Consider the following 27,391-nt stretch of genomic DNA (forward strand, 5'->3'; position numbering starts at 1 on the left):
AGCCTCCTGACTTCACTAAACTCTGATCAGTGGAAGTGCTGCATGGCAAAAGCCATCACCTCTCAGCCAATCAAGTCCCAGGTATCTTTCAGGCTTTAATTATTAAATTGAACATCTGTTATCTGCTGCTTGATCAGATGCTTCTTTGAGCTATGCAACAGTGGTAATGAGCCTCCAGGAAAATCCTGCTCTCTATTTTATATTAATCTGAAATACTGGGCAGGTCTAACATGGACAATGTTATGTTAATCTAAATAAAACAAAGAAAGTTTATCACTTGGTATACCAAAGCCTTGATGTGACAAAAATGTCTCAGTTCTTTGTTATGAGTCCTAGAGCAGGCCTTGGTTTGAGGCATGCTGAGTTGTGAACTGCTGTGAGTGCGGCTGATGAGTGTCTCAGTTCAGCTTGCAGTGCTGATCCTCAGCAGCATTTCTAGTTTCCTCTCATTGCACTAATGGCATCCTGGTCTTCTTTGGGTTCATTTCAACTTTCAGAACCTTCTGAGCTCCCAAAGATGTATCAGTTCATGGGCTATTCTGAATAACCTGCCTTTTTGGGTGAGCTCTCACAACATGCCATCATCTCTCATGTTTACTCCTTAACAAGTCTTATGAGTCTTTTGATACTTTAATAACCCTTTGAACTGCTTTCTGATGGTGCTTTAGGTAGCTTTGTTTCAATGAATTGCTCAGTGGCTACTGATTTAATTTCCTTAATTGCAACATTATCCTAAAATCAAAATGATAAGGTGAAATCTAAACTGTAGAGTTTGATAGCCTGCACTTGTGATTAGCAAATTGGATCCAAGGACAGGGATTACAGATTTCTACACTGAAATAGTTTCTGCAGCACAGCACTGAAGAAGCCTAGAATCATAGAATGGCCTGGGTTGAAAAGGACCACAGTGATCATGTAGTTTCAGCCCCCCTGCTATGGGCAGGGTCGCTAACCACTAGACCAGGCTGCCCAGAGCCACATCCAGCCTGTCCTTGAATGCCTCCAGGGATGGGGCATCCACAACCTCCTTCAGCAACCTGTTCCAGTGTGTCACCACCCTCTGTGTGAAAAAATTCCTCCTAATATCCAACCTAAACCTCCCCTGTCTCAGTTTAAAACCATTCTCCCTTGTCCTGTCACTATCCACCCTTGTAAACAGCCGTCCCCCTTCCTGTTTATATGCTCCTGTCAAGTACTGGAAGGCCACAATGAGGTCTCCCCGGAGCCTTCTCTTCTCCAAACTAAACAATCCCAATTCCCTCAACCTTTCCTCACAGGAGAGCTGTTCCAGCCCTCTGACCATCGCAGTGGCCTTCCTCTGGACCTGCTCTAAGAGCTCCACATCCTTCCTGTACTGGGGGTCCCAGGCCTGGACACAGTACTCCAGGTGGGGCATCGAGCCTAGGTATCTGTATTATCCAGAGCACCTCTAGTGTTGATGTCACTTGTATAATCTAAATCAGTGGTTTCCAAAGTGTGCTGTTAGAGTGCAGGAGAAAAATTCTAGAACGTCAGAAATGCCTCTTTATAAATATATATATATATAGGATGTGTATGCTCAAAAATCTTTTTCTAACAGGGATACGTGACCAAAAATGTTTGGATACCACTGATTTGAAGTATGTCAGTCAATCACGTCAAGTCTTGTCCACTGCAAGAAAAGAATTTCACAATAGTGAATCAGCACAAGTTTTCATTTATCAGAAAGGAAGATAATGGTAGGTGGGTGTTGTGGCAATACTGTTGACAGATAATGAGATAGGAGGGTTTAGTTGAGTGGAGAAACTGCATTATGAAAACAGGTTTATTGTCAGAGTGTGTTTGTTTAATACAGCTTATTCATGTCCTAGTTCTAATAATGATTCCTTCTTTCAGCTGTATCTGTGCAGCTCTACAGAATTTAGTAGTCCACACAGCTCTACTTGTGGGGAGCTTGCCTTGTGGTACATTTCACTGAGCCTGATCTAAATGCCAAGTAGCCCTTCTTGACCAAAAGGACAATATATCTAATACAAAGTATCATTTCTTCAGGGCACAAAAATTACTCAGATTTCTGTGTGAGATAATAAGATCCTTTTCATAAGGCAAGGCCTTCGTTTGGGACAGGCCACCTTTCTGTCTTTTCAGAACTTTATTTTATTTTATTTTATTTATTTATTTATTTATTGAGCTAATTTCTAAAGAGGGTCTATAAGAAAGAAGGAAACAGAATCTGCAGCAGGTTCTGTAGTGATAGGGCAAAGGGACCATGGAGGCACTCAAGGCTGTTCTGGATGGGGCTCTGAGCAACCTAGTCCAGTGGGCGGTGTCCCTGCCTATAGCTGGGGGGGCTAGAACTAGATCATCTTAAAGGTACCTTCCAACCCAAACTGTTGTTGGATTCTAGGATTCTATGATTCTATAAATGGTTTCAAATAGAAAGAGGGGAGATTTAGTGTGGGTATAAGGAAGATGTTTTTTTTACAGTAAGGATAGTGAAGCGCTGGAACAGGTTGCCCAGAGTGGTGGTAGAAGTCTCATTCTTGGAAATGTTTAAGTCTGGGCTGGACCAGGTTCTGATCAACCTGGTTTAGATGTGGGTGTCCCTGTTCATTGCAGGGGAGTTGGACTGGATGGCCTTTAAAGGTCCCTCCCAGCTCAAATGATTCTGATTTGATGAGTTTGGATATGCATAATAATTTGCTCACTTCTGAGATGTAAATATTTGGCAGAGATACCACTGGTAATGATCTGTGACTGTCTTAGAATCATAGAACCCTCTGAAACTTTAAAAACCTTTAATTCTCTTCTCATGGGACTTTTCAGGAACTTGCTATTTTTGTTTTCTCTGATGCTGGAAAGAATTCAGGGATAATTCTGAGTTTGCTCAGAACATACTTTCTGATCTCGTTATATTCTGTGGGAACTTCCTGAGTAGCATAGTATTGGGTCAGATTCAACTATGGTACATTTCCACAGAGAAAGGAAGAGTATGGATTGGTAGAGGCATAAAATAAATGTACCCTTTTAAGCGTCTTAGATCCTTTACACAAAAAAGCCCTAGGACTTGTTATGCCTTGAAGCTATGAGTGGATCAATGAATGGGAAAGGAAAAAGCTTATACTGCCATATGAAGACTCATGTAATACTAGCAAAGTTGTAGCTAATGTGTTTCCATGGTGTTGTATGTATAGCAACTAAATCTATTTTATGACTAAGATGGAGCATTTAAAAGTCTGTAAGGCATAACTCTTACATATAAGGAGGAATATGGTCTATGATAACTGAAATAAGAAGGAGTCCTGATATATATATATAATATATATATATATATATCTTTATCTATCTATCTATATTTAAATAATACACTTTAGTTGGAGCTGAACTTCTCTTACGGTATTCCTATAGTCTTTTGCAGTGAGGGTAAACTATTTGAATACTGGGAATCTAAAAGCCCTTTATTTGAGCTTTGCTTCAAATCTCAGATGCCTGAAGATGATGACCAGAAATATTTGCCTGAAAAACTGGATGAAAATTCATCAGTATACATAAAATTTCTCTCAGCAAACCTATTTTCCTGTATTATGTGTGCTCTTCTGGGAGAACTAAGACCAAATTAAAAGTTGGCTTGTATTATCTAAAGATTGTTCCCTTCAGAAAGCGCTACAAGAAGAGTTTCTCAGTGTTGAAACGGAAAGTACACATATATATAGGTCTGAATATAGGTCTGAAAATATCTGTGGATTTTTTTTTTTTTTTTGTAAAATAAAAAATTCAACAATAAAACTAAAACTAATAAAACTGATCAAGCTGTGCCATACAGATTTTTTCATCTAGGAAAAATATCTTACTGTTTACCAGAACTTCAGGGAAGTATCCATTCTTCAAGCTATAATCATCTCTTCTTGCTTCTTTTTGCACTGTGTCTAAGCATCCTGAATATGCTACTTCCATTGTCTTAGACTTTTAAGTTCCTGGGCACAACTCGTTTCTTTCAAGCACTTATGATTTTTTTTTTTAAATTTTTCCTTCTGTGAGGTTTCTACTGTTGATAACTTTCCTGTTATAACTTGGTTTTGACATGACTTTTTTTTTTAAGACTTAAGAGTTTCTAAATAAAGATTTTGAAGCCAGATGTCCATGGAGGAGTTTACCAATAATTTCACAGAACTTTCAGGGCTTGAGATTCTCAGCCCTCTTGGAACTGAAGTCCGTAATTGTTCATCCTGTTCTGTGTCCACAAGGTCACAGTGACAGCATTTTTAGTACATTTGCAGTGCTCTTTCACAATACCTTCGCTCTACCATAAATATCTCATCAGTAGGTTGTGCAATATCTTTTTTTATACACACTGAAGAAAGCTCTCTTTTTCTTGTGTTCCAACAAGGTACATATGAGATAAACTATTTTTTTTTTTCTAGGAAGAGATGAAGTGGCCAGATACATTTATTAAATGTGGCTTTCAGAAAATAATTGAATATCATCTCAACCCTGTTCCTTCTCTCTTATTCAGACAGTTTGTGGAAGAAAGTGGGTTATCTTACTAAGACCTTTCCATTTCATTTGATTTATCACTTCAGCATTGGAAATTCACGGTAGAATGTAACACCAAATAGTGTGTTTTAATATTTAAAACATTTCTTTCCTCTCTGTTTTTATAACTGGGACTTCAGGACAGGCAGTACACCTATGAGCTATGTCCTGAATAAAATGATTACTACAGCTCATAAAATATGAAACAAAGATGGTGATAAATGGGTTCCATCAAATCTGATTTCATTAGCTTAAAAAGAAAGTTATTGCTAAAGTACAACTAATGATCAAAAATTATGTATCTTTTATTTTATTTTATTTTTTTTTTGCAACTGGCAACTTTATGCTTGGATTTTTTTTTTCAAATTTTTCACTGCTGCGGTCTGCAGAAAGTGATAGAAGCAATTGGGGAATATTTAAGTACATCTGCTAATGCTGAGACCCTGCTTTTCAATTTTCTCCTACCAAATTTGAATTAAATACCAGTGGGGCAAATTTATGCTACAGATATGTCTCAGTGCTTTTATCTCAGTCTGACTGTGCTACAGACTATCCAAGTGCCAGAACATTTATAACAACAGTAACTGTGTTTTCATCAGCTTAGCTTTTTTTCATTTGTAAGAGGAAAAGGGTAGATTTTATTGTACTGGTGTCTGAGATACTTCTTTGGAATAACAGTGATTTGGCAGTAGAATATAGTAGGCTTCATATAAGGGCAATCTTGCTCTGTCAGACAGAGGTGTTTTCACTGTAATGTGTTTGCAGATGTTAACATTGGTACTGATATTCTGCAATGTCTTTTGTTTCACTTTGCAATCTTATTCTTCCTTGAATACCCTTGAGAATTGAGATAACTATTTGAGATCAAAAGTACTTTCCTAATGTTTGTGGAACAGCACAGTTTTTCACCAAAAACAAAATTAAAAGTTGAAGTACTGCCATTTGGGATGGGCACCCAAGGGACACAAGAGGTCAGACAGAAGATCCAGGCCCCCGTGTGCTGCTGAGGCAGGGCACTGCGTGGAGGTAGACCGGGACTCTTACCAGGAAACCCACTAATTAAACATTTGGATTTGCCAGCTAAACATTCATATTTGTAAATGCCAGCTAACGGGCCATATTTGGCACTTATTGTTTCTTCCCTGGGGCAACTTATCAGGTACAAATGGGGACTCTACGCTGATATCCAGAATTCAGTCTGAAGATGCACTTCACTGGAGACTCAAAAGTGCATAGCTCAGTTATCTGACCTGCATACTTATAAATGTCGACGCCATAGTGATGAAAGCAGTATTGAAGCCAATTATTGATAAAATTGCAGCCAAGGAGGGCAATGGGGGAGCGAGATGAAAGTGGGCAGGAAATTGCCTGAGTCATTAGAAGAAACATACATGTCATTGTTATCACTCTCAAAAAGATCATAGAACCATATAATCACCAAGGTTGGAAAAGACCTCCAGGATCATCTAGTCCAACCATCCACCTGCCACCAATGTTTCCTGACTAAATCATGTCCCTTAGTACACCATGTAAACATTTATTGAATGCCTCCGGGGACAATGACTCAACCACCTCCCTGACCAGCTGGTTCTAGCACCTGGCTACTCTTGCAGAGAAGAATTTTTTCCTCATATCCAACCTGAATCTCCCTTGGCACAACTTGAGTCCAGCTAGTTATGTGGGAGAAGAGGCAGACCTCTACCTTGCCACAGCCCCTTCTCAGGGAGTTGTAGAGAGTTATAAGTTCTCCCCCGAGCCTCCTCCAGACTAAACAATCCCAGTTTCTTCAGCTGTTCCCCATAAGACTTGTGCTCCACATCCCTCACCGGCTTCATTGCCCTTCTCTGCACAGACTCCAGGGCCTTGATGTCTTTCTTATAGTGAGGGGCACCAAAATGAATGCAGTACATAAGGTGCAACTTCATCAGAACAAAGTACGGAGGGATGATCACCTCCCTGCTCCTGCTGGCAACTCTATTTCTGATACAAGCCAGGATGCCATTGGCCTTCTTGGACACTTGGACACACTGCTGGCTCACGTTCAGCCAGTTGTCAGCTATCACTCCCAGATCCTTTTCCTTTGCACAGTCTTCCAGCCACAGTGTCCCAAGCCTATCATGTTGCCTGGGGTCATTGTTGCAAAAGTGCAGGACCTGGCACATGGTCTTGTTGAACGTCATCCCATTGGCTTCAGCCCATTGATCCTGCCTGTCCAGGTCTCCCCATAGCGTCCTTCTACCCTCAGGCAGATCAACACTTCCTCCCAACTTGGTGTCGCTTGCAAACTTACTGAGGATGGCCTCAATCCTCTCATCCTGATAATCTGTAAGGATATCAAACAGGATGGGCCCCAATACTGACCTCTGTGGAACACCGCTCACGATTGGATGCCAGTTGGATGTAATTCCATTCAGCACCACTCACTGGTCCTCGCCCTCCAACCAGTTCCCGTACCCAGCAGAGAGTGTACCTGTCCAAGCCATGGGACTTGAAGAGTGCTGGGGAAGACAGCATCAAAGGTTTTGCTGAAGTCTAAACAGACAACATCAACACCTTTCCCCATCCATCAGGCAGGTCACTCAATCATTGAAAGTGATGAAGTTGGTTAAGCAGGACTTGCCTTTCATGAACCTGCACTGGCTGGGCCTGAGCCCCTTGTTGTCCCACACATGCTGTGTGATCTCATTCAAGATTATCTGTATGATGGCCCCAAAGCAGTTAGCAGTTGTATAACTGATAATAGGTGATAAAGATAACAGCCAATGGAGGCATACAGTTGCACCTTGTATATTATCACATATATAAACAGGGATAGGAGTACGTAGGGAAAAGTTTCAGTTATCATACTATAAATATCTCTGTAAAGAAAATTAAAATGTCTCAGGTCAAATGAAACCCCTGTATTCAGGATTGCACCAGGGGCTTTGAATTGATGCTGTATGGAAGTTTCCTAAGATAGCTCTCCTGTACATCCTTACTGAAAATAGGAACATGATAAGGCAAAGATGTGGCTCCAGCATCTGCCTCCTTGCATGGACCATGGCCTGCAGAGGAGTTTGCTTCCCTTGTGTGTGGTAGCTGGCGCACTTTCTCCCCATCTTCCTTTATCATTTTCTCACAGTGCTGCAGTAGTTGGGAGCAGGAGGTCTTGATGAATCCAGTCTGGTCCCCTTCCCACAGTACAGAGATCTCAAGTCTTCCACTTAATCCACCATATCGCGTGAAAATGTTATAGCTTACAGCTTGGAAACTTTTATGGAAAATCAACTACTTACTGATCTATTTTACCATTCCCTCTATGAAGACAGAGCCAGCGCACATTCAAGTCTACCACTGATGTCCAGTTTTCTCTGACAGCCTCAGTGCTGCACTTAAATGTCTAGGAATTAGTGAGCATTTTATGCCTGACGCCTGGTGGAGCAATCTTAATGTGCGAGTCCTTCTCCAGCTTGCAGGTGTTTGGTAGTGGTAATGGCGTGTGCTGTGGGAACAAAAGCAGACGAGGGCTGTGCATGTCTCTACACCGCTGCCTCTTCTCATGTTTGTATTTGGGCAGAAACGTGGTGGAAAGCTTTCTATGCTTCAGGCTCCCATCAGCCCTTTGTGCAAAGATTGTGCTTGTTTCAACTCTAAAATTAGTCATGCTTGTAAGTCTTGTGCCAAGTCAGTGAGCTGGTGACTTTGGGGAGGTTAAAGTCAAAAATGATGGCTTTTGTTAAATGAGACTGCTGGCTGTGCTCTGTAGGCTCAAAGCTGCTGAGAAGGGATATGCAGAGGGCACTTGGCTGTGTTCCTTTGCCTCTGGGCAACTTCTGGTCTGGTGCCACTGTCTGGACACTGTCCCTCCCCTAAAATTTCAAATGAATTTTCACAGTGTGGACAGTAGACTTTGTATGATAACGTTGCTTGATTTTGTCTCCCTTTTACCTGCTGTGGTATTTTGGAAAAAAAGATACAACTTAGTACTCTCACATCTGTAATGCTTTTTGGGAACTTTTGTCATGCTACACTCTTTCCCTGCTTTCAGCTCTGGACATCACATTCCATTCCTGTATCTAACTATTTCTTCTATTCACTACAGAGTGTAAAATGTCTCTCTTCTATTTTGAGCTCGAAAGTGTTCTGAACTACATCACATTAACAAGGAATCAGAGTGTGTAGGTGAAAAACAGGAGAAGCCAGTGTATTTCATGGTGATGCAAGGTTGACAAAAGGGCCGTTTGGGTTTTTGGTCACACCCTGCATATGGAAGGAGTTATCTGGCAGCTCACAGGAGCTGGTACAGAAATAATCCTGTGGACCATCTTTCTAGAAACCATGATATTATTAAAATATACATTTATCTAAGTCCCTAAAGTTCTAAGAACAAATCAGCTGCAAAATTCATCTTTGATGTGCAGACTATTTGCAAATAGTGTCTAAGTACATCAGTAATTACTGTGAGTCAGTGTGTGTTCAATGTGCAATGCAAATTACTAACCCAGATTAAATTTTGGAGTGTCTAAGACTACAGATTTTAATGTTGTTGGTTTTCATCTACATCTCCAAAAAGGCCAACCCTTATTTTTAAAAGTATATTAATATGTATATACACTTACTTGAGATGTTCATCCAGCACTGCTGTTTGTATTATTGAAATGAAAAACTGTGTTAAAACCTTACAGTTTATTCTGATGGGATCATGACATGATTAATCCACACATAAATTCACTCTTACTGGTTGGGAGAATGGGCAGGAACTGTACATTTGCTAGTGCTTATGACCCACTGGAGAACATTAGCATCCTTTCTTAACAAATTTTTATTTTTCTGAAAATGATCTGCACCATCTTCATCAGGATTTCTCTTGGCTCAGCAGTGCTGCACTTTCTCATTTTTGTGCTGTATGTTTTCAGTTCCCAGCGTCCTTGATATTATTATGGGGATCTGCTAAATACGTACCAGAGTACCCGCAAATAGATTACATTTTCTGTGTAAGAGCTGGGAGTTCAGATGCACGCTTCTTGGAAGAAGATAGTGTTCTTTTATGAAATTCCAAACCAAGTACTACCGAATGTACCTTCTCATGGTCACTGTGACCACAGTATTTTGCTTGATTCTGGGAACAGGCAAACTTCATTAAATTTGAAGCTTTTCAAATTAATACATGCTTTTCAAATTTGTCTTACCAAAGAGGCTTTTAAAGAAATGATGTCCATTCAGCCACAAGCAAATTCTAGAAACTTCCAAGAAAGAAACCTGAATGTACTGAACATTGCATTTAAAAGTTATGGTTGCTGGGGCAGACTTGGTTCAGGCTCCCTGAGGTTGTGCATTACTACAGCATCAATGCAGGCTTTAATTACTTGTTGCATGCATTTCTTCTTCTCAAAATCTTGTGTTCCTTAAAACTGACATTTATGAACTTTTCAGCATCTGACTTTGCATTGTTAACTTTTATCTAGTATCTGGCTTTTCTTTTGCTGTGGAGGAAGCTGGAAATGTGGGGATGTAATTTCCTGAAATCTTTAAACTTAATGGAAGTCACCTTTTAAGCTGAGGAAGTCATCCTGTTGAGCTCTGCTGACCACCTTTCTTGTCAGTCCTACAGAGTGATAAGGAGTTATAACACTCTTCTCACCTATTTGAGCTAAGAGAGTAACTGATAGGTGTAGCAGCTCAGGTGACTTAAGTTTCCTAAAATGCTAAACAGTGAAACAAGAAATGTGTAAATTAGCCTGGGCCATAGACCTCTCTTCCTGCATGGTATACAATATAAGGCTCTCTCCTTTCTTATCCTTTTCCAGCTGGAGAGGGTGAATACAAATGTGAAGATGCTCCAAGTGGTGGAGTCCAAATTCCAGGCCCATAATACTGGATTAGTTTCAGTTCATTCTGTCAGCTAATACAGCCTTTGTTCTCTGGGCAGCTATTCATCCGCTTTTCAGATGGATGGAAATTGCATTCAGCCTTTTCCCAGTTCCCTCTCAGTTCTCCCCAAGGGATACTGTCTTTTGCTTCCCCTACGAGGAGCTAAGCACTCCCACTTTTCAGGAGCTGCTGAACCTCTCAGAGGAAGAGACCATGCAGTAAATGACAAAGTATTTTTCTAATGAAAAGAATATGTTGGAGGAGAAAATAATGTTTAAACAGAGCCCTGGAGACAGCCTAAGACTCTCTTCTTAAAGAAGGGCAGGCATATTAAAAGACTCAGAGGAACAATAGGAACATTTTTTTAAAATCAAAATTTCATGAAAGACAGATCTTTGGGGTTGAGGGGATGGAATACAGATTTCAGTTCTACCAGCTTTAATTAATACCATAAGGTTCTGTTGGGATCCTATTAAAAAAATCCAGGAATCCTTATGGAAATTATTATTTGACCTCTTGGTGCACCACTGAAAGAAAAAAAGACAGCCCCAGTATCACAAATTGCTCCATGTGAGCAGATTCCCTTACCAATCACAAGCTCCATTGATTTTACTAATTAGTAGGGTAGCTTTCTAAAGGGAGAGACCTGTCAGTGTTGGGAAAGCTCAGTATTTGGCTGGGTCTCTACTTTATGGTTTTACCTTGTTTGACTGGGGGTGATTTATGATACCAACATCACTAGTGTAGGTCTGGCTGTGCAGGCCAGCAGGCAGCTCTGAGGTAGGAGGAGGAGCTCTGCCCAGCCTGATGCCATGTACGGTGCGGTGGTGCTGTGTCTGGTCACTGCATCCATCCACCTAACAACACATATTGCACATGTAGTGGGGCTGTGTTGGCTTTCTCGTGTGTGTGTGGAAGTGAGGAGTGGGCCTGAACCAGGAGTCGAAGCCCAGAGGTCACCGTGTGGTCAGAAGGACAGGCTCTGGGAATCACACTGGCTTCACCCGCAGTTCCAGGCTAGTGGAGTTCTGGAGCTGTGTGAGCATGGCCAACATCGGCAGTGCTGCTCAGGGGCCTGGGCAACTGTCCTCTGCAGAGATTTGCAGTGTGAAGGCCTGCTACTATGCATGAAGAGATGGAGTCAAATCTCTGCATTTACCTGCAGAAGTTCTCCGGCACTTATAAATGAGTACCAGTCTACAGTTGATCTAGGTCTAGCTCTTTTAATGTTGAAATTGTGTAGATAAGAACTTCTCTATGAAAAGGGTATCCTCTTTCGCCATTACAACTTTAATAATCACTTCTGTAGCTTTTTATGAAAATAGGCAGCCATCATCTTAGGAGAAGAGACCAAGAGCAAATGGCTTTCAGTGAAAGGCACTTCATTTTCTTCTCTTTCTTTCCATGAAAAAGTTCATTGTTTCGCCTCCAGTTTGTTGCTGGCTGTGGAGAAAGGAGTAAATTACTTCACGCAGACAGAAGAGAAGAATGGTGTTGAACTGAGATGAAGAGGGGTTTTTGTTACAGTGAGAACTAGACAGATAAGAAATCAATTGATTCGTGTCAGAGAGTTGATGTTATAGTTTAATATTCCAGTAGTGACCGTGTTATCTCTGATGCCTTTTGGAACTGCTTCTATTTTGATTTAGTCTTGAATAAGAGCTTTCAAACAGATTCGGTAAGTTCCTCAGGGGAACAGTTACTTGTCAGCTGTGATTATATTTAATTAGTGCAAGTGGGAAATTTGCCATTTTCCCCTTAGTTGTAGCTCACTGATTTCTATCATGCATTTTGAGGGGTTAAAAAAAAACAACAACAAACCCTGTATTGAATTTTGATTTTCTGGCTTCAGAGATACATTGTGCTGCCATATAATTGATATGAAGTTTTATAGCAATTACTGTTGACACAGAAAGATACACTACACCAGAGAATGTAAAAAAATCTCTCTTCTGCACTACCCAGAGAATACATGCATTTTCCTTTTCCTATATACAAAAATAGAAGTGAAGGAAGGCGGCTAAACAAATCAAGGTGAATCAGTATTGTTTCTTGTAGCAGTTTTGATAGGACTTCCTATATTAGAATTTATACTAGTAGAACTATATTGATCTAATTATAGTGTAATGGTTATGCTTGAACTAATTCCCATGTGAGCAGTCTTAGGAAGGAGAGTATCTGTGCAAAGATTTATGCAGTTTTAACTCTCTGGAGATAATTACACCAGCATTGGTTGACCTATAAATTTCTACATGTAGATAAAATCCTTAGTACAAATGCCTAATTCAGTCACTCACAGCCAATACATAACAAGACTTGGAGCTATCTACAGTGAGGTGCTTGAGAACAGCTCAACTACCCATCCTTTTATTCCACTTGTGTATCAGTTCTTCTGCAGAGCTTTAAACATTAAATCATCTCAGCATCATCTGGGAAGGCTCTCCCTCAGTGAGGCATTAGAGATGCTTCATGATGTTTAGTCAAATACTGTGTGTTTTTTTCCTTCCTATATTTGGCATTCAATGAGCAAAAGCAAATTGGGAGGCATGTATAGCTAATTTTGGTCTGGAGGAATGGATGGAATTTTCAGGGATGTGTGTAGGCCAGGGACATTCACAGTGACATGACAATATGTATTTGTTGTAAACTAGTTAAAAGTCTGTGGGTGATGCTGCTGTAAGAAATATAGTTACTATGACAGTAGGCGCAAATAACCTGGTGGCTGATTTATGTGCAGTGTCATGATTAGTTTTAATTGGGTTTGTAAGCTCACACTTACATTTGACTTCCTATTCTAAAAATACTTCTCAGATTTCACACAAACTGTTTTGTGACAGAATTTGGTCCTCATTAACTCTTAGTAAATGCCTTCTGTTCATTTCAGTGTTATGTGATCAGATCTCCACAGCATGAACAACTCAAGGAGAGATTAACTTTTTTGACTAATATTGATTATGGTGACTTCTGTATATTTTGTATTTATTTGGTAGTAATTCAAGCTGCATTGGTATAAAAGGTCGTAGAATCATACAATCCTAGAATGGTTTGCGTTGGAAGGGATCTTTAAGCTCCAACCCCCTGCTATAGGCAGGGACACCTTCCACTAGGCCAAATTGCTCAAAGCCCCATCCAGTCTGGCCTTGAATGCTTCCATGGAGGGCATATCCACAGCCTCTCTGGGCAGCCTGTTCCACTGTCTCACCACTCTCACAGTAAAGAATTTCTTCCTAATATCTAGTTTAAATCTACCCTCTTTCACTTTAAAGCCATTTCCCCTTGTCCTGTCGCTAAATGCCCGTATAGAAGGTCCCTCCCCAGCTTTCCTGTAGGCCTCTGCAGGTTCTGGAAGGCTGCTGTATGGTCCCCTCAGAGCCTTGTCTTCTCCAAGTTGAAGAGCCCTAACTCTCTGAGCCTGTCCTCATTGTGGAGGTGCTCCAGCCCAGCTTTGTGGCCCCCTCTGGACCACTCCAAGAGCTCCATGTCCTTCTTGTGCTGAGGGCCCCAAAATTGGATGCAGTACTCCAGGTGGGGTCTCACGAGAGCAGAGGGGCAGAATCACCTCTCTTGACCTGCTGGTCACGCTTGTCTTGATGCAACCCGGGGTACACACACAACCAGGATATGAATCTGTATGAATACAAATTCTCTTAGTTTAACCTAACTAGCAGTTACTGGGTTTTGTGTTTAGTTTTGCTGTCATTATTATGACATTATTATTATCTGTTTGTAGAAAATCTACATTCAAAGGACATTAAAGCTTTCTAGGAAGACTGCTGCTAAACACTGCACAACATCTGCTAGCAAATTGCTAGTGAAAAAGAAGGAGAGAGGATTAGGCTAAGGGGACAACGTAAAAGCAGGAAGGCAACAACGCAAAACCAAAGAATTGCTGAAGAAGGAAAATTGCTGTAATCACAGAACTGGAAAGTAGTTACAGAAGCAGGACTTGTAGATAAACTAACAAAGTGTGCTTTCTTGTTGCCTTTTTTCTACCTATTTATCTTTGGTGTCTTGGTACTCCTTACAAAAACATTAAACATTTATTTAAGCCAGCATGGCAGAGTTCTTAAGTAGATCATAGTAGGGGTATGCTTAGAACCTTCTTGTCAATAGGTGCATTCACGTACCACAGCACCCTCAATAAGGCACAGTGCAGCTGCAGCAAAGGAATGAGCTCAGGAGTGCATGGCTAATGCTACCACATCCCATTACTTAGGACAAGTGGTCAAATACGTTAATCAAAGCCTGCGTACTGCAGACAGGCCTCTTTCATGAAGGAGACATTCCTGATATTGTGTCCCTGGCAATTCTCCTGTAGGTGGTGGCATCTCTTAGTACTCTCAGACTACCTGGAAAATTGATGGCTTTGTCTCTCTGCTGTGCTTCCTATGCTGCTGTGGACAAATACTGCAGCCAACACATCAAAATTGGATTCTGAGGTTGATATTGAACACCAGGGACCACAGTTTCCTAAAGCCGTGTTCTGCTGTTACTGTGAAACAGTTTTGGTGACAGACTGTTCCTGGTGTATGCAAAAGTCTTCATCAACTATGCTAAAACAGAAAAGAGGAAGATTAAAAACCAACCAAACAAAAAGCAGACTGTGATGTCTACACATCCAAATAATCAGTGAAACTGCTAAGGGCGAGTCACTGGCAATATCTGTATTTAGGGGTTGTATGAACTTTCAGCTCAGCTTGTGGGGCTGTCAGCACTGTGTTGGTTTGTGTTTGCAGGTGGCAACTCAGCGTCATGAACTCACAGGTACTCTGGTTACTTGAAGGAGGTCTCCTGTCTGTATGTTTCAGTTGCTAAAGTCTATGGGTCTCCATTTTACAAAGCCATGACTTACTCTGATTCTGCAGCACCAAGTGCTTCTCCCTGACAGTGCCTCTTTATCACTCCCATAACAACAATGGACTAAAGAAAGCTATTCTAAGCATTGTTCTTGCTTTTCCCCTTTCTTGGCCTTATTCTTTTTCTCGTTCTTGTGCAGCTGCATCTGAGATAGAGGAATGTGACTGGCCACTAAAACCACTGTCATAGATGTTGACTAGCACAGTACTTAGCCTGCAGCCAGCTTGCAGGGATCAGCATCATATACAAAAACACAAATGCACATGCCTTGTATGTTGTGAGTCTGACTGAGTATCAGGCTGAAACACAAGTTGCCTCTGTAGTAGTCATGGCTATTCACTGATGCTGGCTATTCCGAAGAGTAAGATTAGAAGATGGCAGGAGAGCTGAGAATTTTTCAGTGTGATGCATGGTGGTGGTGAGCTGCAGTCCTTGGTTGCTTCCTTGCCCACATCCATGCTCTGCCACAAGAATGCCACAGTGAATGGAGATCAGCAGCGTTACGAACAAGTGAAGCCATCAGAGGAAACCTTCCTTGTCTGAAAGCATTAACTCACTGTGAAATGAAAGTCACTGTGACTCTTGCTTGGTTAGGTGGTACACCTGAACAGCTCCACACAATCTAAAGACGGCAGACAAGCTTCAAATCTTTTTGTACATTGATCTGACTTCAGTTGATGTCACTGAAATATGAGCTCTGTTTTTTCACTGCAAGTGCTTTAGACCACCTTCTAGAGAGGTGTTGACTTGATAGACATGATCCAAAAGCCAGAATGACACTAGAACTAACATTCAACAGTCTGAGAGTACTCTTTCTTTTTTGCACTGACACTCCAGCTATAAGCTGGTAGTGAAGTCTAACAACATTACCACAGTGGTAGGGAAAAAACTACCTTGAATCATCTACCATTCACAGTCTAACTATGTTAAATTGAAGTTGCATTGTCTTTCTTGTTCTGTTCCAATTTATGGCATAACTGTGGACAGCCAAGATTTATGTGCAGCCGTAAAATGCCAAAGGCCAGAGTCACAAGGTTGTCAGGGCATGGAGGCTGTGTAGTAAAGCCTGCTGTGTGCCATCACAGGACTGCCATTTCCCTCAACACTAATTCAGACAGTTTGTTGGCAAATGGCTGGAAAATGAAGGACGTTTATCTCACTGCTTTGTTGTTGCTGTGCAAATGTCAGTATTTTTTTCCTGCAACAGCTCCTTGAAGAAAACGATAATTTAAGTACCTGAGAGTAAAGCAAGGCTGCCATTCTGAACACTGGTAGAGCCAATGCTGAGGTGCTGATGTGAGTTCAAACTAGGATTAAAATCTCCATGCTTCTGCTTGCAGTTTTCCTGACTTTCTTTCATTGTCCTCACCACTTTTTAATGAAATCCAAAATTTAATAAGGAGAAGACACATTGTTTGGCTACTGCAAGATAGAATTACATTTTGTCTTACAGCTCACTGCTACTTAGTCATTTGCTGTACATTATATTAGGCTGCAGTTTCAATCCTTTCCTAAACTGTATGAAAGGCTTCGTGTGTGTGCGCATGTGTGTGTCTGTTAAAATTGTCTTTTCTTTGTTTGCAGTGAGAGAATGCCAAGCATATTGTCATCATTACCAGAATGCAAATTAAAATATTAAAATGTAATGCAATTAACTGTGTTAACATGTGTGCAGTGTATGTGTGCAGAATGTAATGGCAGAGCTTGGAGGACCAAGCTTAATAACTTTTCTTTACAATGTCTTCACACAAAGCTATGTAGGCTGGGATATGTATTGTTGTCTTGTTAGTAAATTTTGCACAATAGACGTAGACAGCATGTGTCTTCCTTGTGTGGCTCCTTGGGGAAATGAGAGAGCGTGTTGCAATTAGGATCTTGCAGTAATGAGTAGCTCTGCTCAAGAAGGTAAGAGAAATACATCACCTAAAAAGCAGACATATCTGACTTATTTGATGTCAGCCCTAATCCTGAAAGTATTTATTTATTTAACTCTAAACACATTTTCAAAGGTCAGGGCATTTTACTGTCCTTCCTTGAACTAAAACATGAACAAAACAAAAAAAAAACCCACGCCCAAACCAACAAGTACCCCAACCCTTAGGTAAGTTTTCTTCTCCAAGGCTGCTGTAGTCTGTTCTCAGGAATATGTTGTTTTAAAAAAGTATTCTGTGTAGAAATAACTAGAAGCTGAGGCCTCCCCTACCACATCAGTGCTGACTGGCTCTGTGCTAATGCTGAGCTTTTCTTACAGCTGACAGTGCAGTTCTTTTGTCAACCCTAGTAGTTGTCACAGTCCCTTGGGGAACTATTATTAAAACATAAGCATTGCTTAATACTTAAAACCATGAGAAATCTCTGTGGATCTACAATATTACAGACAGTTTTGCACAGGTGTCTTTTAAGTGACAGCAGAGCATCCCTCTTCCATTCAGAGCTGATTAGAAAACTTCCTTTCTTGCTTCACAACTCTTCCCAGCTTTCTAACTGGAGCACAGCATCTCTTCCTTTCTCTTGAATAAAATTTGTTTTAAGGAGGTGTGCACAACAGGCTTATGCATGTACTGAATCTTCTAGGATGCAATTGGAAAATAATGATATTTAGAATATGATGGAGATTACTCAGGGGCACACACTGTACATACTTGGTGTACTTTGTTACAAATTAAAGGAATAAAATATGAAGATATTTGCTGTACTTCTGGGCTGACATTTACTGAGATGAAATGAAACAAAAATAAATGTGCAAGACTATTTTTTTCCGGCAAGACTTCTGTTTGAAAATGCACAGTGAAAGTATATCAAAATGAGTTTTCATTCCAATTATTAGCTATGTCTACAGTATATCGTCTATGTAGTGCAATATAACAGCTGAACATTTTACGTTAATAAAAGATGATTTTAATATATTTGCACTGTTCCAAGATTTCCCATTTCACCACAGGTGTTAGAATTTCCTTCCTGGAAAAAAAAAAAAAAAGAAATTAAAAATGAAATTTTTAATTACTGACTCTACTAAGGTGTAAAAAGTACAAACCCTTTATAAAACCTAATTTCTTGACACTGCTCAGTACTAGTGGTGACTGCTGTACTGACAAACATTTTTGGCAGTGATGATTGCATATATTTCAAAGACCGTAAAAGAAACTGATTCAAGAAAATCACAGTCAGGAGGAACAGAGCCCTAGGAAGTCTATTTTATGGAACAAGCAAGTGCAAGACTAGGTGAACTAAAGTGACCCTCCTTCAAAGCAAAACAAGAGGTATTACTCATGCTCAGATTACTGCCTGGCACTAGTGGGTGGGCTGTGGTCTGACACTATCAGAAGATGAAGAGCTGACATTCTGAGGCTCTCCTCAAGGTTACCATGTAATCTAGGAATGTGCTCCTGGAGTAATTAAGCTTGTTTTTTCTTTTCTTTTCTGTGTGTCAGATAGGAAAGTTATTGTCAAGGTGGAGACATCTTAACATATCAGTTAAATCAAAGCTGAATCACCTCAGAGTAAATGATAGCTGTCACAAATGTAATTTCTCTGGTACTGTTATCTTTGTAGTGGGAGAGATAGAGTGAAGGAAGGAAGGGAGTGAAAACAAGCACACAACCTCTAAATTCCAGTCAGACTTCTAGCATTCTAAGCAACTGTCATGCTCTAAAATGAGGTATTAATGCCGGACCTCCAAATTCAGTCTGAAGAGTAAGTCAAAATAATAATATGATGTGTTTTATATAGAAAGGCTATGTTTGAAAGCTACTTATGATCTTGCAACCAGCATATACAAATGCCCAGTGATAAACATGACATGTTAAGACCTCATTAGAATTGCCCAGCCAGAGAAGTCTTTCAGTTTGTATTACAGTTATGCTTAGCATTTCATGAACAGACTGCATGAGAGGTAGCAACATTCAGGAAGGCCTGTTGTTCCTCAGTAATGGTTCAGTTGAGCCTCCTCTAGCTGTTCATATACTTTAGTGTAATTCTGCCTTTCTTTCTAATAGCTGCTCTCCATTCACATCAGCAGCGAGAGTATTCTGTTCAGAGCTGCTTTGAAAATTGTTGATGATGCTAAAAACTGCCAGTTTTGCAAATATGGTTCTTTGCTGTGGCACTTGACATGAGAATGATGTGGAAGGACTGAAAACAAGTGGAAAAAGACATAAACATACTGAGAAGTTGTCAGGCATGCAGTGGAAGCAATGCCATGAAATTAGGCAAAAGTTATACACTAGCAAATGTTTTGTAATTTGATATCCATTACATATGTTGAATGCCAAAGATATGGTGGGAAGCTGTGTGAAGGTTTTATAAATGAACTTGAAAGCATTGCCAAATATATGACAGAGAATAAGTCTGTCCTGGAAGAAGAACAGATGAGCTAATAGATCTTTTCTATCTTTAACTCTTATGATTCATATTCCATCAGTCAGCACTCATATAGGAAGAGGAAACTCCTTGCCAGCCAGTTTGGTGCAGTTTTACAGATGGATTGTTTTCAGTAAATAGCTTGTATCTGCTAAGAACCACTTGCATGATGTTGTTAACTCATCACTGGTACCTTTCAGCATGCAGGGCCTAATTGATACCAGGGAGAAAGCAACTCACCTTTTTAAGAACTTATTCCCCCTCCTGAAGGATGGCGATGCACTTTGTAAGCCAAGTCGCTATACCAGCCCTATTGTGTCGATTCCCCTTAACTCAGAAATCACAGAACCTCTAAGCAGTTACAAAGCTGCCTGACTTCTTTGAACAGCCATAAAGTCTGTAAGAAGTACCAAAGGTTCTCATACTAAATGCATGCACCAGGAATTACAGATTTATTGTAAAATGAGGTATGATTCTGGATACATGATTCTGTCACATAGAGGCCAAACTTGGTACAGATGTAGGCACTTGGGTAGTTTGGAAATGCAGAATAAAAGCTGTAATTTTGAGCATGGACTACTCCACTTCACTCCGTGTATTTTAACACATACTGATGACAAGGAACAGCAATCTTTTGGATCACTGAAGCTGATCTAGGAATGAAGAAAAAAGGATGAAGTCATATGATGGGATAAGAGTGTGAGAGCGTGCAGAGTTACTTGCCATTTGTAAGAAGGCACCTACAGTTCAAAGTAGAGAAGCCATTGCCACCCCATGTTAATCTACAAGATACCTTGTGGGTCTGTAAGTACAACCACAGCTCCCTAACCACCTGTTAGAAAAGCCCCTAAGGCTCACTGTGGGATGTGATGCAATAGGTACTATGCAGGTCATGTCTCCCCGGTGGATACACTGAATCTTTGGCTTGGCATCAACAACACACATCTTGATCTGTTAACATGAGATACCAGATAGACGGGTAGTGTTGCATTGTTTGACACAAAAGAAGACAAGGATAAATGTGGTATAGTGATAATTTAGTATCTCCCATGTGATGCCTCTCCTTCACTTCCAGAAATTCCGGTCTGCTGATATTAAGAAAATGTGTGTGCTTGAACAGTGTTTTCTTTGTAGTTCCAGGGTTTCTCTGCTGCTCATACAATCCTGCTATGACGTGGTGTTTGAGTAGATAAAGAGCAGGTAAGGAAGTAAAAGAAGCTGTCTGGGTCACTAAGGTGGAGATGACTCCTGTCCTACCCTTCCATCAAGCCACTGGCTTTTCTGGTTGTGAATGAAATTAGTTTAATGAGTCTTCTGTAAGCCCTAATGTCCATAGATTACCTCTTCTGTTCATCTCACAGCAGATAGAAGTGTCAAATTTCATGGGTTTTCTGTGCTTACTGACTCCAGGCCTGGATAGTAGATATTACCTTCCAGGCATTTACAATTAGTATATCCAACAAATTCATCTAGGAAAAGGGAATAATGAGAAATAATCAGGCAAAGAAACTATGATACAAGGGACAAAACATCAATAAATATTTAACTAAGATCTGTGCTAAAAAAAATAAATATGATATCTCCCTTATTTTTACTAGGAAGTATTTATTTTTCTTCTCTTTCTGTTTTCCTTTGTGAATCCATGGGTGTCCATCTACATACTACAGACTTGGAAATATTTTACCCCATAAGCAGAGTGAAAGGCTGTATCTTAAAACTCAGGTCATCTTGTGGAACACTGAAGGCATACTGAGGCTTATTATTCATTATTTACTTCTGCCTTGACGTTTTAACACAAGCCGTTCAAAACATTTTAGAACATAGCTCATTGCTGGAAATGAGTGCTGTTGATGTTAATGGGATAACTTGTGAGAATAAAGTAGGATCATGATATTGCTTACAGACTGTTCACTAGGGCACAGTTTTTGCAGATGTGCTGTCCTTCTCTGAGGAAGGTCTGGTTAGAATGCAGCAAAAGCCAATGTAATCTTCATAAAACTACAGTTATATCCTTTTGAGGTTTGGACACTGTTGTTTTGTTTTTGTTTTAATTTTTACTGGCCTTTAGTAGTCCCTAATGCAATGGAGTACATGAGAACTAAAACGTTAGGTAAGCAAACATTTTTGGCAGCATTTTGCCTGTACTGAAAAGCATTATGGAATTTACAAGAAAACCTCTTCAGTCATATCTTTCCACTTCCATGATTGGAACACTTCTTTTGCAATTCATCCACAACAAAACTGGGATTTATGAGGTCATTTTCAGCCAGTGTAAGTAGTCCTTAAGTCCTAAATATTTTGGAAATCTGCTGAAATCCAGAGATTTTCTGCTAAATATAAAAGCAAGGTTGCACCCTTTAAAACACCCTTATGAACCATCAACAGATCTCGCCCTTTGATAGGGATTATTTACCATCTTCAATTAGCTATAGTGGCAGTTTTCCTATTTAAAAAGATTTAGTGAAAGTGATGATCTAGACTGCAGTGTAAAGCTGTCCAGCTGTGAACACTAAGCAGTCCTAATCCATACTTCATGCTTAGGAGAAATGCGAGGTAAGATAGGCCCAAACAGAGAAACTGAATAGCAAGAAAATACTGAGATAATATTTAAAAATGGCTTTATCTAAGTCTTCAGTTAACCATCATCTCTGCAGATAGGCAGGAAAATGAGATAAGCTGTTTGGGAAAATGCCTGAGAATAGCTTTGTTTAAAAAAAAAAAGAAAGAAAAAGAAAAAAGCTCATTTTATTGAAACACAAAACTGTTTCAGAAAACCATACAAATCACAGGTGAAATTTCATCAAGATCCATTGCAAAAATATCTGATAAATTTCAAGCTAACAGGAAAGGCTGCTGATAAACCTGTGTGCAGTTGGTGCTGGGGCCAAGGACTCCAAGGTGCTGGAATGCCTTCCCCTGGAATGCTGCTCCAGAATAGGGACATCTCAGCTGCTAGCCTTAGCTTGTCTCAGCAAGAAGAAGCAAAGTGCTTTTCCTGAAGCCTAACTGGTTTGTAGGGGCACTCTGCAGAAGAAGTGGAAGAGCAGCATTTATGGCCGATGCCTCAAATTCTTTATCTGCAGGTAAAAGTCTTATAAGTTTAAGACTACTAATTCACCTTTATCTACCAGTCTTTGTAAGAATCCGACATTTTTTTACTCACATATGGCTGTTAGGAAGAAAAAGAAAACATCTGTTACGATCCGTAGGGTCATGGCCTTAAGTTTGTGTAGAATTATTCTATACAAAATTTTTCAATAGTTTTGAAAGAGTATTATAGAAGTGTGGGTGTTTTCCCTGCCACAGGAAATAGAAACAAACATTCTTCTAATCTGATTCTGTGACGTTTCTCCATACTGTTAGTGGAAGTGAAAAGTATTCTTAAAATTGTGAGCTACAAGCAGTGATTTGTCTCTGGTTGTAGCATAAGACTGATGTTGATGTGAGGCAAGAGGTGTAGTTCTTGCCTTCTACCCTTCCAGGTGCAGTATGTAGCTAAGAGTTGCCAGCACTTCAGTTCAGTTCAGCGTCTGCAGAAGATGATGATACATAAAGGGCAGCATCCAGATGACAGTGCTTGACTTCTGTGGGATAAAAAAATGGAAGATACTAATGGATGTGGTGTTGTGGGTTCAGAGTGCTGTCAAATCCATTTATTCTGAGAATTTCACACAAAAAGCATTGGAGAGAAACTCAGAACTCCTGTGGTGTAGATGCTGGGCTAATACTAGCCGCATCATGCAAACAGTTTTCCCGCTCATGCTGCAGTTTCTTAAGAAGTTGCAGTTACTGTAACACAAGGGAACAGAAGATGACTAAAAAATAAATAAATCAGAATTCATTCACTGAGCTGCAATACTTGAGTCACCAGTGCGCTGTATGACAATGTTTTTGTCTTAATCCATTAGGGTGTGCTGACTAAATTGATACATACACTTAACAGCAAGTACTTTCAGACTGTCTGCAAGCAGAGATGAGTAATCGCCGTTGCAGATATGACACATTTATAATACTTCATAAGGAGTAATATCCCCATCCAACACGCACACACACAGTATGTCATGTTAACTTAGTTAATCAGTAGTCAAAACCTGTTTGTGCCTTATCATATTCCCTCTGGAGCAGCCCATTGAATTAGTCTGCTTTATGCAAATTAATGTGATATTTTTCTGATACTGATACCATCCCTTGAAATAGCAATAACAAAGTTCCAGTCTTGTGATGAATGTTAATTTGTAATTGATGTTGTTGAAGAGCCTGCTCACTGTCCAAAACAACATCTTTTTTTCAGAGATGACTTCATTGATTTTGCTATGCTGGAGCTCCTGCGGGTTGCTGTTCAGAAATGCTCAAATGAGATTTCATGACAAAACAGTAGTTCAAACAGAAAAATGTCATTTCATAATTTCTTATGGAAAAAAGTCAGACATTGATACTTTTATTTGGAGCAAATGCCATTGTAAATGAATACTTCGAGAATTTTTCAGCAGGAAATGTGGATCAGCTGTAGAAGTATGAAATTTTGTATTCTTCTCTTTCTCTTTCGATAAGAAATGGACATCAGTAAGCATTTACTTCTTCATACTGATACGTGTAAATACAAGAGTCAAGGAAAGAAGTCACTACCAAAGTGATAAGAGAGTTTGTGTGACAAAGAGGTTTTGCATTGATCCTGCTGTGCACTGAACTCAGAGTATTCTCACTTCAGCAGGCAATTGCGTACAACCTTTATCCCCTTCCCATTAAAATTACGTCTTCTGAGTCATGATTTTTCCTGCATGAATAAGTATGCATCCTCTGTAGCAGAGGAATGTATCTTGAGATGTTCTGGTCTTAGGAAGCAGAGATGTGTCCTAGGTAGCTGGAATGAAATTCATTCAGCTTTTAACTTGAATTCCTTCTTATTTCACTTGTGAAGTGTGGCAGAAATCAGCAGACTGGTTCTAGGTAACCTGTGCTACAGCAGAAGACAAAACTTATAACAGGAGTTTTGAATAATTTGACATACCAGTTAGAGTTCACCCTTTGTACCAGGATATGAGAGACTTATTAATGCTATGAAATACTTCTCTGTTAGTGCACAGTTCTAATGTTTATCTCTTTACTGTTCATAACAGAGACAAGTTAAAAGAAAGATAGTATCTGCAGAAGAGTGAATTGCAGTGATGAGATATTTGAATCGCCACCACCCAGAGGTATACTGGCAAAAATACTGGTAAAATAATTAGATAGTATGCTTTCTAAAACTGTTTAAAGCATTCCTTCTAAGAAGTTTATAATGTGATTTTTCACATATACATAGGGAAGTACTTATTTGCATCAGTGAAGAAAATAGTGATGAGGCGATACAGCAATGTGAGGAAAGAAGGAAAATAAGAGTGCCACCTGTGTATTTCCCTGAAGTGAAGGGACAGGTCACTTTTCTTGGCTATTGCTACACTAGCCCTGGTGGAAAATTGCAGGAGAGTGTGTGGTAACTGGAGGAGAACGGCTGTCACTTATATCTTCCTCCACCATCAAAACATTTGACCAGGAAAAACCCGTACAATGTTCTCAGGGTTCAAACAAACAGGGAAGTTTCAACTTATGCACTATATATTAGTCAGCTGTCTTCAGGGAAGTTATTTATAGCTAGATCTGTCTACCTCTTGGCCTCTCTAGGTTTCTGCCCCCCTCTCCCCACATTCTTGATGTATTTCCAAGGTATGACTAATCCATTTCTATAAATGCTTTGTGCTTCACACCCAGGTTCTTTCACTTTGATGGTTTGTTTCATCACGTTCCTGTTTACTGATGTTTCAGTCAAGAGGAGTTGTTTGCTGCCTGAGGGGAGTGCGGGAGTAACAATGGCTTAAATTATTCCTAATCAAGTTCTAACTCCTACCTGATGGGAGAGATGAGAGATTTATTATTGTTAATTTAATCCCTGTGAGACATCAGATGCTTTGCTGTTGGGCGTCAAGATAAGAACTCAGCTACATAAACAACGAACAAGATTAAAGAATGGTGGTGGTAAGGTTTAAAATGAAGGAATGTACATTTATTTTTGTCAGTGAATGCAAAAAGGGGTCAGAAGAGTTACAGACACTTTCTGTTGTTTCAGCAAGACTTGTCTAGGCCAGCGTGTATCAAGAGATCTATCTGTGCTTCATTTCAATGAGACTCTAACTTTAGAATGCAAGTGAAATAATGTTATTTAATCAAATATAGTTCTGGTTAAAATCCTGTCAGGCAAATTGGGCAGCAGAAAGCACAGGAAAGCTGTCATAAAAAGACACGAACAGGAGGTCTACAAAAGCTGGAGGGTGGTCATTTGTCTCATCTGCTCCCAATAGAAAGATCATATTGGGATCTGGCAGGGGTAATCAGCTGGCAGGAGACAGATGGGGAAATGAAGAATAGCCCCAAAGCCTTCTGTAATCCTTGGAGAAGTTCCTATGGTTATGGAGTGGCAGGTATAACTCTGAGCACGATCCAAGTTGGAATTCAGGGACTGGAAAGGTCACTGGGACACATCTTCTCCTCTCTTGTACTGGTTAATGTGAGAATCATGCCCCAGTCCATCAGTATTTCTATTCTTTATGTATCCTGTCACCCCAAAAGTCTTTGGACCTTCCTGAGCTTTTTATAAGACACTGCATGGCTGTCCAGAATAACATGATCAGAATATTGTGTTGACAAGGTGGTCAGACCAGAAATCTGTGGAAAAAATGCAATAGATTAGTAGTGTTTTGATAGTTATTTAACCAGTTGAAAAAGCAGGTGGGCACCCTAACTGGATTGTGCTTCTCTTTAACACAGGGAGATACAGTATCATGCAAGAGCAATTTTTGTAGTTTCATAATTTCTATTTTTTTTTCTTTTTTTTTTGAAGACTAGAGTAATCTATGTAATTAACAAAAAGCACATTTCTCCTCCTGCTGAGATCCAAAAGTCAGAGGACAATTACATGACTATTTACCATTCTACCTGTGGTATTGCAGCTGCTATTTTATCACTTGTCATTTCCAGATATAAGCAGGTAAATTCACTCCATTTTTTACATTGTAATTTACAAGCACTTACAAGCTAAACATTGAAGTTGTCACTTTGCATAGAATTGATAAATAAAAAATGCTGGTAATGACAAGAATCAGCTACTTTTTCAAAAAAGAAACCACCATTTGAAAACCAAATACTGTTTACAAAAAAAAAAAAAAGGAAAAAAAAAAAAAAAAAAGGAATTATAATAAAGTCTTTTGCCACACCTAACCTAGCTTGTACCTCAGATGATAACAGCAGTGTTATGTCACTTTTATCAAAAACAGAACTAAATTAAGTTCTTTGCCTGGTGTCAATTAAGTGACATTTTGAAAGCCACTTCCCAGATATTTTCAAACTTGCCCACTGCTTTTGACAATCTTTTTTTTTTTCATGTGGATGTAGTTTTTTCTTACTCTTTCCCTTGCCGGAGGAAAGACTTCTGCTGCCTGTGTGTTTAAACATTTGTTTAAATATTTCATTTTTTTTCCCCAAGAATTCTTAAATTTATATATTTCAATATTCATATATATTTTTCCTATACAACATATTATATGCATATACTTAACTCATAACATATTTATGTATTATATTTTATGTATTTTTAAAAGTGTTAATTATTTGTGCTAGCTTATTACATTTGTGACAGTAAGATCTGCCCACAGTGGATTGAATTTTTCATCTGTTAGAGTATATATCCTTTTCCAGAACAATCTTCCCCTGATTAGCATGCACTTGCACATGGAAAAAGAACTTTTCTTCCTGTATTTAGTTTCCAGATAGCATTAAATAC

At 39.7% G+C, this 27,391-nt stretch overlaps 1 protein-coding gene across 2 annotated transcripts in view; it reads left to right on the top strand.

Moving 5' to 3' along the window:
• Window positions 1-27,391, top strand: part of TMC1 (transmembrane channel like 1) — a 123,616-nt gene that overhangs the window by 3,971 nt on the left and 92,254 nt on the right. The window lies entirely within an intron of this gene.

Source organism: Gallus gallus, chromosome Z, assembly GCF_016699485.2.
Source record: "Gallus gallus isolate bGalGal1 chromosome Z, bGalGal1.mat.broiler.GRCg7b, whole genome shotgun sequence".
Classification (NCBI taxonomy): Eukaryota; Metazoa; Chordata; class Aves; order Galliformes; family Phasianidae; genus Gallus; species Gallus gallus.